Below are 18,201 nucleotides of genomic sequence, written 5' to 3'. Positions count from 1 at the left end.
CAAGGACAAAGGAGAAAAAAAGAGAAGCCAAAACATTGAGTAACAGCTGAATTTTGAAGAAATTAGAAGGGTTACTCCATTTTCACACTAACAGGAAGCTTAGGGGAAAAGTATGTACAAATACACAATTGTGTGAAGCCATGTGACCCATGGAGATAATTATCGATCTTATTATGGTGTGGCTCAGAGGGGTAGTTACAGATAGACACAGGAACACTCCAGAGAGTTCCAGGAAAGAACAAGACCTTGGAGTACATCACACCCTGCATGTGAATTTTACCTGATGAGCTAGCCAGCCAAGAATATGTGTTTTAGAAAAATAATGTAGCAACACTGTTGTGAACAATGTGTTCTAGGGGGAAGGAGCTGGGAGAAGGACATCCAGTTAGGGGACTCTTTCAATAATTCAGATGGATAAAAAAAGGCATAATTTGATGAAATAACATGGAGTAGGCATAGGTGGATTTGAGATTAATTAGGACAATTCTACATGATACCCACCTTGGTCCAACAGCCCACTTGTTATTTGGTATTCCTAAATAAATATTGCAACTTCTTGCCTCTATGGAGTTTCTCAAGTTATTTTGTACCCTGGACCACATTTATCCAATCCAAGAAAAGTGACAAACAGAACTTTATTTGTGTGGTTTCTGAACCAGAGCAAAGGAACCTAGGAACTGGAGCATTTCAGACCTAACAAATCAGACTTAGTCAATCAGAATCTGAATGTTAACCTGATCCTCAGAGGATTTCTAAGCACACTAGAGTTTAAAATCCCAGCTTAAACTTTACCTTGTCCAAGAAATCTTTCTAAATTTCCCCAGTCTTTCCACTCCATTGAAATAAAGCTAACTTGTGTGATGTTTACAAATTTGCATGTATCAGTTCACTTGTATCATGATTATTCAAACAGGTGCCTTGTACCTCCCTAAACGTCAGCTCCAGGAGGTAAAGACAGATTCCACAGATTCCAATTATCTTGACATTGTCTCTACTTCCCATATAGGACTTGACTCAACCCAGGTTTTTCCCAAGAGACAGAGAAGGAGACTTCTGTTGTTCTCCTTGGAGGCCAAGTTGCATCTACATATCTTATGATAATGCTTCCTGTTGATTTCAGATCTCTCTTTGTCAATCTCTTAAAAATGAGCACTTGGCTCCAGTAAAGCATGATCCATATTCAATTAAGTTCCTCTATCTAAATTTAGCAGTTTTAAAGATGCAATATCTACTCATTTATAAACTGACTTTAAATGACTTGATGGTGGACTTCTTAGCAGTAACATTCACAATAAAATATTTTGCTGAAATCTGTTATAAACAACTTGAATATATTATTCAGAGTTCATCGTATTTATGGTATGACTGAAAACAAAAATATTTTTCTATTAAAGGAGCACTGGATTTCCAAGGGTTGGTTTTATGAAAATGTAAAACAATACCCATCTTATTTTGTCTATTTTTTATGTTTATAATTTTAGGAAAAAAGATAGCAATCTAGACTGAACTGTTTGTGTTTAATCCCACGAGAGTTTTCCTTTTTTGGATGGCAAACTGAAATGTTTAAAAAGTGGGTCACTCTGAGCATCCTTCTCTCTTAAGCAGCAGAGTGTACTTGAATGGCTTGGACTAAGTGTTTTAGATAAAGGAAATGGTCTTTCTAAAATAACATGCAGTTAACAGCTGGAAAGAAGTAGTGAAGCGTTTAACTATCCATTATGCTCAAAGAAAAACTTGGCTAAAATTCTTCCTTCCCATTAAAAGCACTAAGGGCACCTTCAGAATTTATGTAACTGTGCTGTTAAACCCATTTATCATTTTTCCTTTATAATCCAGACTAAATAATTAATGTATACCTATTTAGGAACCTCCTCCGTGTTTTTTAATGAGGTAGGCTATTTTTAGTTTTCATGGAAAGTAATAGTAATGGTATTTTAGAAAGCAAAAGTAATTTTCAGTTTAAAATTATTCTACATTTTTTTAAATAAGTTTTCCAAATTAAAAAAAAAATCAGGGAGGACATTTAAAGTTCAAGAAAGATTGGATTATAAAAATTTAAAACTGCAAAAAAAAAAGTTCAAGAAAGATATGGGGGTGGGAAATGAGACAATATCCATTTGTACACGTCTGGGTAATCCTGTAAGGTAACCAACCTTTCTACTTGATGACCCATAAGTAACAATAAATGACCCTACACTTACCTGCTTGACATAATGTCACAATTAATTGATAAAACTTTGCTCTGAATTATAATAATTTACTGAAACTTAAACTCAGGTCTACCAAGAGATTTAAAACTCATCATGAGATTCAAACTTGCTCGAAGTATCCATTTCTCTTGTTCTTTCAATTCTCTGCCATCGTTGCTGTTTGCAGATAACATGCATTTTTTTTTCTATCTTCTCCACCACTGTCCATCCCCATGTCCATCTGGCATCTGGAATTCAGGGAACATCTATTATTTATTCAAATTTTCCATCTGCCACTTCTAATTTGGACACTGCAGTCATATGTATGTTGAACACTTCCAGCACATTACCACATACTGTTTATGCTCTGATTTGTTTCATTTCTTCCCAGTCTTTTCCTGCCTGCATATGCTTCTATTTAGCTATTTTTATACTGAGATGACTTTTAGTACCAAAGTAATTTATCCTGCCTTCTATTAAAGCCATCCATTGCATTTTTAATTTTAGATATTCTATTTTTGGTTCTTGTATGCCCATAGGAATTTTTTTTTTATTGATTCCAAGTTCTGGTCAAAATAATCCATCCTTATATCTATTCTTTCTCCTCGTTTACTAATGTTTCTTGTCCATATTATTTTCACAGTTATTGCCTCCATGTTTTCATGGTCATTAAGTAAAATCTGTTTCATTATTCCAATAACTGTGTCTTCTATTTCTCTAGTCTATAACATTTTTAGTCATGTTTATGTATCTTACTTTACTTAGTAATACTAATATCATGCAAGATAATTGTGGAATCTGGATAATTTTGTCATCTTTCACAAAAGGTTTACCTTAAATTCTGGCAGGCAATGTAACTGGGAACAGGTCTCCTTAATCTAATAAGGGAGAGAGCTGTTTGCAGTCTGGTAAACCTAATTCCAATTGTTTCAACCCTGCTCTAAGAGCCGAGATCCCCAACTGAGATCTGACAGTGTTCATTGAAACCTTTCCCATGGTCAGAACTGAAAACCAATTTTGGCTTTTTAGCACGTTAAGATTAACAAATATTCATTTGCATTCCAGTGGCTTTGGTTTAGCTGTTTAATTTCTTATTCTATGTAACCTAACATACTGACAAATATCTTAAAATGATGGACCTCCCAAAATGATGGACTGTTACATCTTTTTCTCTATGTCATTTTCTTTTCACTGTATAGCCTGCTTCATCAATAGATGAAATCCCTGTATACTACATCTCCACAAACATCAGTCAAAATAGTCCTTTTTAATATATGGTGGTCTGCTACTCATTGGTATGCTGTTATGAGGTAATAACAAAAATTTCATTTGACTTTTCTTGGTAAACATGATTATTTTGTAAGACTTAAAAAAATTTTAAACTTTATTGTATTTCTATGTATAATACTATTAGAAGATTCATGATATAATGCCTTGACATTCTACAGTCTTCATAGACATTATTGTTTATAAAGTATTTATAGGTTGGAACAATTAATGCTAAGGTCCAAAAGTTCAATGACACATAATTTAATACTCAGAGTTTGAATTAATATGTGCTTAAACCAAAGTATCATTCTTAATGAATGATTTTATATTTGTCGATTCAGATGTTATTTCAAATAATGAAAGAGAGTATAGCATAAAAGGAACTAAAATAACATAAACAATGAAAGACTCACAATTTTAAGTAATTAAAACCTTTTAAGTGTATGAAGTGCTTTGTGTTTCATTTGGAAATTTTGGATAAGGTTTTATAGCAATACATACCAAGTAAAGTGTTCAGGCCTTGTTTATTTTAATGGCTTCTAAAACAGACATTAAAAAACTCTTGTGTTGAAAATATGTGGAAAGGAGCATGTAGTGGTTTTATTATACTGCAGCATAGCTCTTGAAATTATATAGCAATTTTCCATTTTGAACTGCTTTAAAGAACAAATTTACCAAGCTACATTTATAATGGTAGAAACACATTAGTCAAGGAAAATGCATGTTTATGGATAACTAAATTGATATAAAAATAATAGAATTGGCCTTGCCTTTGTAAATTAAATGAGGTAATTTCAAAGTTTAGAATATAATTCACTTTGATATACTGCAACTATTTTAATTGTAATAAATTATCAGATGTTATTTTTTCATTTCTTATTTTCTCTTATGCAAAATATATGCAATAAAACATCAAAATTAATTTCTTAAACATTTTACATTCTTAGGTCACCAGAGTTGTGAAATACCTTGTTAGGTTTTGATGTATTTATAGGTATTTGCTTTAACTTTAGTTGTTGTTTTGATTTTAAAATATTAAATGAAGCAACTTGCTTTTCCAAGTTCAGCTTTGAGTTTATAGGGCTCATAACTATGACATGAGTAATCCAACAATTTTTCCCCTTATATGTGCTTTTCACTGAAATATCTTTCTTTGAAAGCCATTTAAATCTTCAATCCAAGGGAAAATTGGGTAATTACAGGAGTTTTTCTTTTGTTTATATTATAGGAACGTGTGTACTAAATGACTACTACTTTTTTGATTGTGTGTCTCTTTTTGTGTCTCTAAATCCAAACTTTTCATGTATATTTTTTATTTTAAAGCTTGGTTTAAAATTCATTAAACTTCACATTGTATTCATTGTGTGTGTGTATGAAAGAGAAGGCAGGGGAAGGAGACAGATGATTCCCTAGATCAGAGAAAATTCTAATTTCTGATGGAATGTTTCATTGGTATTGATTTTACAGTGAAATGTGGATTTTCTAAAGGTTTCCTATGCCTTATTCATAAAGACAATGTTGTGAGGGATCATTTACTTCCAGTACTTATGCTAACACTAAGAGCTATAAAGCTGAAGTGACTTGATTGCATTTATGGAGCAAATGATTGATAGAAATACAAGGGTTAACAGAATTCAAAGAGGAATGCCCTCCATGTGTTGGGTCCCATCTTAGTGCTTTCAAAATATTACCTATTTAATCTCCTAATATTCCTTTAAGACACAGTCTTCCCATTTTACAAATAAGGAAATTTGATCTTAGAGATAATTAAAATAACTATGAGAAATGTATATCATTCCACAGATCTAAAATGTATTATGTATAAAGAAGCTTAAGAATCTGTAGGAAGACAGACAATAAACATTAGCACAAATAATTAATTACCTGCTTCGGATCCACCCACCTTGAAATTACTGTAATTATAGTGACCAAATGCTGTTACTATGGTATATTATTCAAAGAGGACTTTCTAAATTAATACTCAAGGGGCGTTTCATTCATTCCTAAATTCTATATTCCTTTGTTCCTCAAAGATGAGTAGTTCAGAATTGTTTAATGCTTTGCTTTGGAGAGTTCAGTCTTCTGATAGATCCTTCTCTCCCTACTGTGACTGTGGAAATCCCAAAGAAGGCTTCTACATGCTTCATGTCTCTCTGCCCTCTTGGCTGGCTGTCTGGTTTAAATGATCCTTTCTTTTTACTCTAATTCACTATTTTTGTTAAGAGACAAGTGATCTTGGTTTGATTTGTTTCTTCTACCTGCATTCCTTCCTTCCTGTATTACCATTTTGTCCAAACTGTGGATAATTACCTTTTGATCTCTCAAAAGTAAAGCAGAGATGAGGCTGGAGAATTCAACAAGACTGATACAACAGACAGCAATTGAAATTATTTGCTGAACATGCTGCTGAGTCCATGATCCCAGGTAAGGATACTTTCCCACTGCAACCTGGGGCCCCTCTTTATTTCCAGTTGTATTTTCACATAACAAACATGATGTAAGTTACCATTTGAAATTCAGAAAAACAAAATACTGTGGGTTATTATTATTATTATTTGTATAAAAATAGTGAAAATATTGGGATCCATCTATACTCTAACTTGGATGTACTTATACTAAAACACTGGGATAATGTATCAAAAAAATTAACATAAATGAAGTTTTTCTGAAGGTAAAATTGCATTGAGCATCCTGTATATTTATTTGCTAAATATGGCTAGTCTGTTTTCACCCCTAGGTTTTCTTAACTCTAGAAGAGCTCTGCAGTCCTGAATGGAATTTGAAATCCTTTCTTCCCCAAACTTCTAATTGCTCTAGTCTCTTCCATTCAACATTAGATCTATCAGTTAACAGCATCAAGAGTTTTTTGTTTAGTTGTTTTGTTTTATTTTTAAAATATGTAACTTGTGCTGGGCATTGTGGTGCACACCTGTTATCCCAGAAATTCTGGAGGCTGAGGCAGGTAGATGGTAAGTTCAAGGCCAGTCTCAGCAACTTAGCAGGACTCTATCTTAAAATAAAAAGAGCTGGAAAGAGCTGAGACTGTATTTCAGTGGTAGAGCACCCATGTTATCCCCAGTGCCCTCTCTCCAATAAAGAAAGAAAGAAAGAAAGAAAGAAAGAAAGAAAGAAAGAAAGAAGAAAGAAAGAAAGAAAGAAAGAAAGAAAATAATAATAATAATAATAATTTTAAAAATGTAACTTGTGTTGTTCTTGAGTAAGCATCATCAACACATCTAGGTTGTGGCTCTTGATTTACTTACAGGCCTTTGGGTAAGAGGATAATCACTGAATTCTTTTTCAACCTTATATTCCATATGAGAATTTAATTTAGGCTGTAAGCCTTGCCTTGTGTGGTGTCTGCAATCATTAGGTAAGATAGAAAAGGGGAGCACATTTATAATATTCCTTGTTGGGATTCTTCAACTCATCCCTGCTCTACTGTGTTTCTATACTGAACTGTTGACCTAATATTCAATAAAGTCTTCAGCATCCTACTTCATAATCTTAGTTCCTGATCATTTAGATGGCGATTTGGTTGGAGTCTATTCCCAGGTATGCACCTATGAGCTTGCTTTTCAATCTATACTGTTTTCACTTCAGGTAGAATTCAATGGCCCCATTCTCAATGGTATTAAAAGAAGGACACTATTCCCTATCTCTTATGTTTAAAAACAAATCTTTCCAAATAATTTCTCCAGCTTTTGCTTCCTCCAAATATTTTGAGATCTATCTGTCTGACCTATTGGTATCTGAAGCTTGTATCAAATGCCATGTGAAACTCATGAAGGTTGCTCATGGGAAAAAAAAAGTTCAAGCTTACAGAGGGTGCTTCATGCCTCTTCTGTGTCCTCTCCATCTCCCTGGTTTCCACGTGGTGTGCCTTTGGATTCCAAGACAGTATTCCAAACCTGTCTATTTACTGGGCCTAGAAATGTGTTTTCTTACAGTGTAGATGTTGCCAAAATAACTTGAGTAAAATATTTGATTGAGTGCTGTTGTGGGAACACACCTCAGAAATATAGCATTTATGTGATTTCCTCCTTGTCTTAGGAAGGCAATGCCTTCCAAGATTTTTTAACTCCCACCTTTCTGTTCCAAGGTAGTTGTCAGGAGGAAAAAACAACAACAACAACAACAAAAAAAACATTTTCTGTTTCTAACATGGAATGCTAACAGGGCTCTTCAAATAATTTCACTGTATTCCTTCAAATCTATGAAGATAATTCCTGTTGTTGCTGAAAATACATAAATTTTCAAAATGGATGTGTTCCAGCTTTGGCAGAATTGCCTCCCTGTTGTTGAATGCTTGGCACATGCATTGAGCTATCAAATCCCATCATTCTCCCTTGCTGGAATCAGGCAGACATCAAATAAGATGATTTGGCAGAGTTAGCTGATGTATTCTCTGAAAATAAAATCAATTTCCACAACCAATTATTTGAAAGGTCACTTTAAAAACTATTCTTTCTATTTTTTTATTTTTTAATATGGTTTTTAGTTGTTGATGGACCTTTATTTTATTTATTTGTATGTGGTGCCAAGATTGTTATGTTTTAATTAGCATTTGGAATAATTTCCTTTTTGTTGGGGGAAAGGAAGAAGGACTGCCATACTTAGTAAACTTAAGCAAATAAATAGAGTCTCAGTGCCTATGATTTAGAATCTTTTCTACCCAACTTAGTTTTCCTAATGTAAAATTTGTCTTTAAGGTAATAGAATTTTCACTCTATATATTTTCAATTCCAATTTAAAAAAATAATATAACAAATTGTAAATAAATCTACTTTGCCATCATTAGAAAAAGGAGGGAAGAATTTTGCTAAGTTAAATAGGGGGTGTCCAGTTAAATTTGAATTTCAAGTAAACAAATAACAATTTATTTATCTTTTATAAGTATGTCCAATGTAGCATTTAGGCCATACTTAAAAGAGTCATTGTTAATCTGAAGTTCAAATTTCACTAGGCAGCCTTTATTTATATTATGTGCTAAATCTGGTAACATTACAAAGGCAATAAAGAAGATTGCATAGAGAAAAAAATGAAGGTATTATCAGTGAAGGTTTGGGGAAAGTACTCATATCTTTGAACTCTAATTGTAGCAACTGCAAAGTGAAGAAGAGATTCATTCCCGTGTCTTAGAGAAAACCACTGCATTCCATGGACAGGGCCAAGATTCTGCTTGGATTTTACAGATAAAAAGAGACATGGAGAGATTAAGAAACTTGCCTAAACTAGTAAGCAGTGTGGTTAAGACTGTTCTTTTCAATGTTATTCTCTATGTTTCAAAGCCCACCTCCATGCACAGGTCTACATGTTTTACTGTTCAGGAAGGCATGGACAGATACCAGATTGTTGTTCATCTACAAAGTTCTTCATCCATCAAGTAAGCAAGATAAGATCAACCTTGTAATTTATTGCAAAGGCTTTCTAAAACATATGAATATAAAAATATAAATGATTGACCCTGGAAAAAAAATTTTATTTTCCCTGTTAAGCTTCTAAGTTTCTCTTAGTCACAGAATCATAGCAGGATTTAGGAAAAAAAAAGCATATAGGATTAAGAAATGGAAGATGACTTTGAGTCATTTATAAAGCAATACATTGAATAATCAGGTAAAAGGAAAAAAATGTGAGAAATTCCTCCTCCTACCAGTCTATTATCCACAGCCAAGGAAAACAAATTTTTAAGTGTTATATGGAAGCTTCTAGACAAAGGATCTTGAAATATTTTAGTTAAAAATAGAGATATATAATTTATGTTAACAAATCTAAAGTTACTAATTTTAAGTGTGTATATTAATGCCAATATTGATGTTACTTATATTTACTGTGCTTGCTGTCAATATTCTGTTTTATTGGCTCTATAAAATTAGGTGCAGCACTAATTTACTAATCCTCTGTATTAATTATTATGGCTCATTATGTCAGGAAAATGAAAAGATCTTGTCCTGCTTTAGTTCATGGAACCTTTCAGTTATCTCTACTGAGGGGTATATTTGTGAATAATTTTTTCTGTTTTATTGAGCTATTATACCTCTAGTCATGTCTTTTTGGGAGGTATGTGTGGGTGCTGAGATTGAACCTAGGGCTTTGTGGATATTAGGCAGTTAATCTACTGACATGAGCTGTGAGTGATAGAAACATGAGGTTAAGGGCACAATTTTATAAACTGGACCCACTGAACTGATCTCCACATGCTTTCTTTTTTCTTAAAACAATTTACCTGCAACCTGTCTGGTTCATTCAACAGGATATATTACATTCCTCAGCAAACAACCTGTAATCTGCAAGAGAAAAGCAGGCCTGATATGCCAATAAAAAGAATACAAGTTACCCTGAAAGGGGGACTTTTGTGACCCTTACATAAACCAGACACCAGAACTTGGAGAGATAAGGATAATTCCCTCTACCCATAAAATCTGTACGAACGGGTTCCAAACAGAACTGGTCAGTATAAGCCAAAATGATCTAGAGTTACTATGTTCAATAGGGATTTGAGAGTCTATTGTCATCCTGCTGTCAGTCAAAAGTCAAGAGGTGGGCCAGCATGGGACTCACTAAAAGTTTTTTCCTAGAACCTCCATAAAATTGGAGGGCAGGAGAGCCACGTCACCCCTCTCCTCTCTGAGAGGACCCACTCTTTACATTCAGAGTGTCTAATTTTCCCTTTTCTTATCTCTTCTAACGAACTTATGTCTGATACTCTGAGCAACATGTTAAAAACAATTGTGACCTAATAGCAAGAAGTGGAGTGAAGACAGGGTCTCTGCAGCTGCCTCAGCTTCATGGTGAACCACGGTGCCTGAGGGAACAGTATTTCTGACTTGCAGTTTCCTGGGTGTTCAGACACAACTTTTATTTGTGTTATTTTTGAAGACCAATTAGCAATATCCTAAATAGATAAATGGAAAGACCAACATTTTTGAGTGACATCATGAAAATACAAATTAGCAAGAGGCTTTTAAGCCACATAGGAGCCAGTTAAGTCTTCGCCGTGAGATGCTTTAGAGTATTTCTCTTTGGCTGCATAGATTGGCTCCAGTGTGGGAGCTTCATAAGGCTAGTCTTCCAAGGTGGTTGTAAAGGCTTTCTAAAACATATTTATAGCACAATATTAATAGTAGGCACTAGATAAACTGAAGTTATTTTTATTAGTGTGTTTAGAGCCAAATCCATTGAATCCATTTTTCTATTTTCCACAGAGATAAGGAAATGTTTTTTTCTACCTGCTATTGGATCACTTGACAAGATGATGTAAATACACCCACTTAGCCATAGTGGCAGACACTCTGTAGTTTCAAGACAGTAAAGATCTTAGTTGCAAAGTAAAGTACTGTTATAGTAGATTTTTCTTTTAAATACTACATATACTTTTTGTTCATTTTCTTTCACTTTTCAATTTAGAGGCAAGTAGTTTAATAACATTTAATTTTTAGCTCCTAATTTGGTCAAAATATCTAACCAAACTCCAGCATTCAACCCATATCAGAGAATTAATATTCTGATCAGATCACATTTCTCATAATCTGGTCATTTCACATCTGAAAATTCTTGTATTATGTCATCCAAGAGTTTCTTGGGGGATACCTCATATCTAAGCACTGATACACTGGTACAATTGTATTAAATATTCCTGGAAAAAATCTATTTAAAAGTATCATGCATAACATTCTAACAGAAAAATATTAAGTTAGATTGTTGCAGAGTGAGACCCACTTGCTGTACCCAGGCAGAGTCAGAATTCTCATCTGGTGGTTCTTGCAAACTTGCAGGGAGAATTTCAGATGGGTCACACAGAGTAACAGGCAGGAGCTTATTGGAAAGATGTGTAATACAGATGACCAAGAATCTGGACAGACTGAATGGGTAACCCCCGCGAGGTCAACATGGGCCTTATAGATTCTAGGTTTTTTTAAAATTCTGAACGTGGAAGTCTCCCCTACCCCTGAAGTTCGAACAAATAGGTTCTGCCCCCAGAAAGTCCTTGTCCCTTTCTTTGACTTGGCAAAGAAAATCCCAGGAGTTGGAAGGAGTTAATACCTGTGAAATTCCTGGAAGTGGAAACCTGTTCAAAATCAGGGAAACTTATCTTTTGTCTCTCTTCCTCCCAGAGCTTCTGGAGATAGAACTTTTGAAACAATGAAGGTCCCCCCACCACCTTCCCCTAAAGTTGGTTTTCAACAAAACCCACTTTTCTATCAATTTGACTTTGAATATCTCTGGAGCAGAGAATGTTAAGGCTTAGTAAGGCTTAACTTCTTTCCTCCCTGGGTGGGTATTAGAGTTAGCAGCTAACAATTATCTTGGTTCTTATCTGCTTTGACAAAGTTCTGTTATCCCCAGTCCTGTGACCTATGCCGTCTTTTTGAAGCATATATCTGATTTTGTCCCTGTAAGTTAGACTTGTTACTATCCTGCTTCATACCCATCTGTTTATGGCTAGCTAACCTACCTAATAAGAGTATTACCACACAGAAGCTCCCCGCGCATCGCGGCTGTGTTTGCGGCCTCTGCGAGTAGGCGCTTCGAAATTAGTCTCCCGGGCGAGCAGTGCGCAGAAACCTTGAACCGGTGGAGCCCACTTGTAACGTGGAGCCCAGAAGGCTGCAAAGACAGTACCGTTTTCTCAGTGGTGGGTACTATACCAACTGCCCTCCTAAGAAAGTGCTGAGATAGAGTATTATAATGATAATACAAGAGCTTCTACTGCTGCAATAAGAATGTCTTTCCCCCCTCATTTGAATCGCCCTCCCAAGGGAATCCCAGCACTCCCACCGGGTATCCCACACTCACAGTTTCCTGGCTTTCCTCCACCTGTGCCTCCAGGGACCCCAATGATTCCTGTACTAATGAGCATTATGGCTCCTGCTCCAACTGTCTTAGTACCCACTGTGTCCATGGTCGGAAAGCATTTGGGAGCAAGGAAGGATCATCCAGGTTTAAAGGTAAAAGAAAATTATGAAAATTGTGGTTCCTACTACTACAGTTTTTGTTGGCAACATATCCGAGAAAGCCTCAGACATTCTTATACGACAGCTCCTAGCTAAATGTGGTTTGGTTTTGAGCTGGAAGAGAGTACAAGGTGCTTCTGGAAAACTTCAAGCTTTTGGATTCTGTGAGTATAAGGAGCCAGAATCTACTCTCCGTGCACTCAGATTATTGCATGATCTGCAGATTGGAGAGAAGAAGTTACTTGTTAAAGTTGATGCAAAGACAAAAGCACACCTGGACGAATGGAAAGCAAAGAAGAAAGCTTCTAATGGGAACGCCAGGCCTGAAACTGTCACTAATGATGATGAAGAAGCCTTAGATGAAGAAACCAAGAGAAGAGATCAGATGATTAAAGGGGCCATTGAAGTTTTAATACGTGAATATTCCAGTGAGCTAAATGCCCCATCACAGGAGTCTGATTCTCACCCAAGGAAGAAGAAGAAGGAAAAGAAGGAGGACATTTTCCGCAGATTTCCAGTGGCCCCACTGATCCCTTATCCACTCATCACCAAGGAGGATATAAATGCCATAGAAATGGAAGAAGACAAAAAAGACCTGATATTGAGAGAGATCAGCAAATTCAGAGTCACACACAAGAGATCATATGGTGATTAATGCAAGATGAAACTCTCAGCTTGGAAAGTAACAAGGAATAGGATAAACTGGAAGAAGAGAAAGGCAAAAAGGAAAAAGAAAGACAGGAAATTGAGAAAGAACGGAGAGAAAGAGAGAGGGAGCGTGAAAGGGAACGAGAAAGGCGAGAACGGGAACGAGAAAGGGAACGAGAACGTGAACGAGAAAAGGAGAAAGAACAGGAGCGGGAACGAGAACGGGATAGGGACCCTGACCGTACAAAGGAGCGAGAGCCAGATCCGGATCGAGAGAGATCGGGACCGGGATCGGGAAAGGAGCTCAGATCCTAATAAAGATCGGAGTCGATCAAGAGAAAAGAGCAGAGATCTTGAAAGGGAACGAGAGCGGAAAAGAGAGAGAGAGCGAGAAAGGGAGCGTGAGAGAGAGCGAGAAAGAGAACGGGAGCGGGAAAGAGAGAAAGACAAAAAACGAGACGGAGAAGAGGATGAGGAAGATGCTTACGAAAGAAGAAAACTTGAAAGAAAACTGAGAGAGAAAGAAGCTGCTTATCAAGAGCGTCTTAAGAATTGGGAAATCAGAGAACGGAAGAAAACCCGGGAATATGAGAAGGAGGCTGAAAGAGAAGAAGAAAGGAGAAGAGAAATGGCTAAAGAGGCTAAACGACTAAAAGAATTCTTAGAAGACTATGATGATGATAGAGATGATCCCAAATATTACAGGTGGAGTGCTCTTCAGAAAAGGTTGCGTGATAGAGAAAAGGAAATGGAAGCAGATGAACGAGATCGGAAGAGAGAAAAGGAAGAACTGGAGGAAATTAGGCAATGCCTTTTAGCAGAAGGGCACCCAGATCCAGATGCAGAGCTTCAGAGGATGGAACAAGAGGCTGAGAGGCGTAGACAACCACAAATAAAGCAAGAGCCAGAATCAGAGGAAGAAGAAGAAGAAAAGCAAGAAAAAGAAGAAAAACAAGGAGAACCCATGGAAGAGGAAGAAGAACCAGAGCAAAAGCCTTGTCTCAAACGAACTCTGAGGCCCATGAACTCAGCGCCATCTGTTTCCTCTGCTAGTGGAAATGCAAGGCCCAACACTCCTCGGGATGAGTCACCCTGTGGTATTATTCTTCCTCACTAAAACTCACCAGATCAACAACAACCTGAGGAACATAGGCCAAAAATAGGACTAAGTCTTAAACTGGGTGCTTCCAATAGTCCTGGTCAGCCTAATTCTGTGAAGAGAAAGAAACTACCTGTAGATTGTGTCTTTAACAAATTTGAGGATGAAGACAGTGATGATGTTTCCCGCAAAAGGAAACTTGTTCCCTTGGATTATGGTGAAGATGATAAAAATGCTGCCAAAGGCACTGTAAACACTGAAGAAAAGCGCAAACATATTAAGAGTCTAATTGAGAAAATTCCTACAGCCAAACCTGAGCTCTTTGCTTATCCTTTGGATTGGTCTATTGTGGATTCTATATTGATGGAATGACAAATTAGACCATGGATTAATAAGAAAATCATAGAATACGTAGGTGAAGAAGAAGCTACATTAGTTGATTTTGTTTGTTCTAAGGTTACAGCTCATAGTTCACCTCAGAGCATTTTAGATGATGTCGCCATGGTACTTGATGAAGAAGTAGAAGTTTTTATAGTCAAAATGTGGAGATTATTGATATATGAAACAGAAGCCAAGAAAATTGGTCTTGTGAAGTAAAACTCTTTTTACATTTAGAGTTCCATTTCAGATTTCTTCTTTCTCACCCTTCAAAGGACTTTGAATTTTTTTTTTTGTCTTCAAAGGCATTTGTGAGATCTGTAATTTTTTTTTAATGTAGAAAATGTGAATTTTTTTTTTAGTCCTCTAATTTGTTAATGCCCTGTGTACTCCTTTGGTTGTAAAGTCATCTGAATCCTTGGTTCTCTTTATACTCACCAGGTACAAATTACTGGTATGTTTTATAAGCTGCAGCTACTGTACACAGCCTATCTGATATAATCTTGTTCTACTGATTTGTTCCTTGTAAATATTAAAATGACTCCCCCCCAAAAAAGAGTATTACCATAGTGAAACATGATTATTAATCCATTTTTTTTCAGAATTTCACGCCTTTCCAAATGCCATTAGACCTTAAACCTTTTTATCACATGGGCTGCTGTTTTGCAATTTTCTTTTGGTTTTCCAATGAGACACCCAGAATGTTCTGTTTTCTATATGAATGCAATTTCAGTCATTACTCTTTGATAGATTGGATATTGTTTTCCAGAGTGAAATTATCATTTTAATTGATCTGGGTTATTATTTTTCTATGTTACTCAGTTCACACAAACTGTTGGTACTATTATAGTTGTGGTACAGAAGGTTGAGTTCCCATCACCAAAGTCTGTGTTGAGAATGGTTTCTTATGCTGACACCAAGCAGACCCCAACTCATGTTTGGTATCCCCATGCTCATTAGCTAGGGGAATTACTTACAGGTTGCCAAACACTTCTTACATTTGCATATCAGCCAACCCCTTATGCTCTCTATCAGTTTAAAAAGCTATGCTTTGGGATACTAGAAATGGCTGAAGTATTTGTTAAGTTTTACTGAATAAACATAATTAACTTTTCCAGTTTAATGAATCCATGAAATTTAAAAACCTGTGGGATTAGTTCTATTTAATACTAAAGCATCAGTTTTAGGAGTTCTGTTACCTGTTTGGTCAGAAGAAACCCACAACTTTATTTCATATAATTTATGTTGAAATAATAACATATTAATCTAATTCAAATTCCATTAAAATTGTGATAGTTATGCTGAATTTACACTCAGGATCTATTTCCAGGGCCTGAAAAATTAGCGTTTACCTTTTCCAGACACCTATACAGCCAGGCTTCTGGAAGTGAATTACATCCTCTACTCAGATGTAGGATATTTCCTTATCTCATCACCAGTAGGGTGATGTTATTGGATACACTATAAGTACTGCTAGAGGGTAGTCTGATGGTGGCTAAGTAGTTACCCCATAAGGACAGTTCTGATGAACTCTGAGAGTCATTCACCAGATCATAGAAAGACCTTTCAATGACTTGTAAGCAACAAATTCACCTTATTACTTGTCTTCTTAAAATATATAGGGTATTTTGGTTCTTAGCCCAAATTATTCAAACAAACTTGTTTTTGAACTCACTTTTAAATATTTTTCACAAAACAATTATAAATAGATAGATAGCATTTTTAAATACCTAAAATCTTCGAAAAAGAAAGGTTACTCATTAATATTTATTATGTCAGTGCACTGCTATAATCCAGTTTGTGTTTTGCAATGTAAATCCCAAAATGTGTTATATTATTTCTGTCAACTCAGGTTGCCAACATAAAGCTAACATAAGCTGGTTTTATAGGAGTTTACTTATAATCTTTAACAGCTGGGCTTGAAAATAATTCAGGTTTTAAAGTTGGAACCATCGTCTGTTTTAAGAGGTAAGAAAATAAAAATCTGAGAGGAAGGATTAGATGATGTAATTTCTTCTGTTTGATACTAAAATTCCATAAGACTCTATATTCAATAAATATAAAAATATAGCTGAATTGCATTTTTCTGGGCCTTTAAGAAGTGTGGGTGACAAAATGCATTTTATGAACATTTTTTATGCCTTGTAAAAATAACACTACATATATATGTTCAATTCTGCATAACAATGAGCTTACTTTCTCTCTTCTTTTTTTATGTTCCTTTATGGTTTACTACTTTAGGCATTAAATCAAGAATCTAATATGTTGAGGGTAAGGGACTATATATCAAAAGCTTTTTTCTTCAAGCAAATATTTGGTGGATTCCCACATGTCTATTGAAATGAAAACTAGGGAATACTATGTGTGTGTATCACTATATTCTTTTCAAGAAATTGGCAGGAGATTTATTTAAGTATGTCATTCTATCTTGAAAGCCAACTATGAATTTACGAGGGGCAAGGGAATATATCTATAAATTACTTCTTGCAAAGTTAGGAAGTTTTGGGGTTTAAGTTTAGTATTACTAATTAAAATATTGTGGTTTTCAATGAAAGTAGCATGTTGCACTTGATTTAGTCTGCACTGAAGTGGGAGGAACATCATCTCTCACCTCATCTAATGTTTACCGAATGGGAGTCAAACATTTAACGTAGAGTTGTTTTTAAGCATATTTATACACAGTTAATTTCATTGACAAGTAACCTGAAAATGCATTGTGCTATGAGCTTGCAAATAAGGGATGGGGTCAGCATAGTCCACAGAAAGGGTCAGCTTAGCTTTGTGGCTAAACTTATGGACTCTCCAAACCCAATATCTGGATTTAACTCCTGACTCTGTCAAATACTAACTTTTTGATATTGGGAATATCACTGATTTTTTGTTATTGTTGTTTATAACATGAGGATTATCATTGTATCTACCTCATTTGATCAATGTGAGAACCAGAAAGCATGACTAGTGATGTTGAAGCAAAGTCTACCAAAATAAAGGAATTCTCCACTGTTGACTGAATTCAAAGGCAAATAAATAAATAATAGTGCTAATATTTAATATTTAAATAATAGTGCCAAATACCCAAATACAACTTCCTGATACATAATCCTAAAATACAAGATTAGTTTTAAACAATGCACAAAGCAGTATCTTTTAAAAAAGATGCTTCTGCTCAAAGTGACTTCCCAGCTCCTAATGGGCAGTGGGTTTGGCTGCTGGGCACAGGTACATCATACACCCTCTTGGTGAGAAAGTATACACACAACACATATTAGGCATGTGCCTCACCATCTGTGTACCCCTGCCCTCCATATTGGCAATGATTGTTCATTCAGTTTGTTATAGTCAAATATCATAAACTAAGTAACCTAAAACCAATAGGAAAGTATGTCTTAAAGTTTGGGAAGCTAAACATTCCAATATTAGGACACCAACAGATTTAGTATCTGTTTAAAGTGCCCTTTGATTCATAGATGGTGCCTTCTTACTGTGTCCATGGAGGGACAGGAAAGGCAGTTATCCGGGGCCTCTTTTCTAAAGGCATTAATCCCATCCCAAGCCTCCCCCAGGCCTAACCTCCCCATATACCATATTCCTGGTTAAGTTTCAACATATACTATCTGAGAGAACAGAGTTTTTCAGATCATAGTATGGGTTTCCATGTTAAGTT

At 35.6% G+C, this 18,201-nt stretch overlaps 1 pseudogene; it reads left to right on the top strand.

Annotated features, from left to right (window-relative positions):
• The first annotated feature begins 12,181 nt into the window (after positions 1–12,181).
• On the top strand, positions 12,182–14,756 carry LOC143637760 (RNA-binding protein 25-like; annotated as a pseudogene).
• Positions 14,757–18,201: the final 3,445 nt, after the last annotated feature.

Source organism: Callospermophilus lateralis, unplaced genomic scaffold (genome assembly GCF_048772815.1).
Source record: "Callospermophilus lateralis isolate mCalLat2 unplaced genomic scaffold, mCalLat2.hap1 Scaffold_83, whole genome shotgun sequence".
In the NCBI taxonomy this organism is placed as follows: domain Eukaryota; kingdom Metazoa; phylum Chordata; class Mammalia; order Rodentia; family Sciuridae; genus Callospermophilus; species Callospermophilus lateralis.
This window is presented reverse-complemented; position numbering and strand designations above follow the sequence as displayed.